This window comes from Cynara cardunculus (genome assembly GCF_001531365.2).
Source record: "Cynara cardunculus var. scolymus isolate 2C chromosome LG 5, CcrdV1, whole genome shotgun sequence".
Lineage (NCBI taxonomy): Eukaryota > Viridiplantae > Streptophyta > Magnoliopsida > Asterales > Asteraceae > Cynara > Cynara cardunculus.
The window spans coordinates 17,064,414-17,065,945 of NC_037532.1; the positions used below are offsets into that span (position 1 = coordinate 17,064,414).

General features: G+C 36.3%; 1 non-coding gene across 1 annotated transcript; it reads left to right on the forward strand.

Moving 5' to 3' along the window:
- The first annotated feature begins 282 nt into the window (after window positions 1-282).
- On the forward strand, window positions 283-389 carry LOC112513854. Its single transcript, XR_003069321.1, has one exon. It is a non-coding gene; the product is annotated as a small nucleolar RNA R71 (small nucleolar RNA).
- The last annotated feature ends 1,143 nt before the right edge of the window (window positions 390-1,532 follow it).

Sequence of the window (1,532 nt, forward strand, 5' to 3'; positions counted from 1 at the left end):
GCTGCTTGACCGGTTGTTAAATTTTTTAATAAATTGGTCATCGCAGTCATCTGTGCCGTTAATGCTGTAAAAGCATCTACATCATGAATTCCAGCTGTCTTGCGTGGTACTAGTGTACGGGGATCGGCCCAATGACCATTGTTATTGGAAATCTTTTTCAGAATATCATATCCATTATTGTAACTACTGGCGGTGAAAGCTCCTCCTACAGTAGCATCGAGCATTTGCCTTGCAGTGGTATTTAAACCATTATAAAACGTCTCAAGCTGTATACAACAGGGAATGCCATGGTTAGGGCATTTTCTCAAAAGCTCTTTAAATCTTTCCCAAACATCGGGAACCGCCTCATCGTCCATTTGTTTAAAAAGACAAATTTCGTTTATGGACTTCGCGTTACGAGTTGGAGGAAGATATTTTTAATTTTTTTTCTGCCATGCTATTCCAAGACTCGAATGATTTGTTTGGCAATGAATTAAACCAAGACTTTGCTCTATACCTTAAAGAAAAATGAAATAATATAAGTCTTAAAGAGTCTTCAGGTACTCCAGTGAGTTGGAAAGTGTTAGTTACTTCCATAAAAGATTTTAAGTGCGAGTGTGGATCCACAGATGGCAAACCACTGAACTGACCATTTTGCAGCATATTAAACATCCCTGGTTTTAGCTCAAAATGAAGGGCTTCCATTTCTGGTCTAGCTATTCCTGAGTTCAATTGATCAAAAACAGGAATGGCATAGTCCATAATTCTTCCATCTTCGGAATTTGCCAGCTTGATGATTTTTTTTCAGCGTTAGTTAAGGGAGGTTGATCTTCAACTAGTTTCAACCATTTTGGAAGAGGTTAAAGCAGTTAATGATTTTTGCGCTCTTCTTCTTTGTCTAAAAGTTTTTTTCAATGTCAGGATCAAATTCAAAAATCTCCCCGTGTGGTAGCCTTGACATGCACCACAAAAAACTAGTGACAAAATGGTAGAAAAATCAAATCTTTTAGTTTACTTATTAAAACTTTTAGCTCTGCCTTAATTCCCGGCAGCGGCGCCAAAAACTTTTTGTGAGATTTATACAAAGATAAAATCTCTCAGATTGTGTGCAAATGCAGACCCATGTAAGTATACACGTGTCAATCCACTGTCGTCTTTTACAAGTAATAAAAATGGTAAGATACTGAATATCGATCCACAGGGAAAAAGGTGCTAAAAGTTGTAGATAAAGTCCAAAAAAAGATTAGATTTCAGATGACGAATTCGAAGAATTGTTTTTGGTTTGATAATTTTTAAAACTAAATGATGCAAATAATTAATCTAAAAGAAAGCAAGGGTTTAGGGATCAGTTAGGATTTTTAGACAAATAAATCTGATAGAACTTTATAGATAATAACTTATCTTTAACCAACCATTAGCTTGAGTAAGACACTCTCTCGGGGTTGAGAAGGGCACTTATCCAAGGACTGATTCTAATGTTACCAAAATAAAATCAGTCCCGACAATGGCACAATCTATCCCTTGTATAAGCTGTACGGAATGAACAAGTCTTC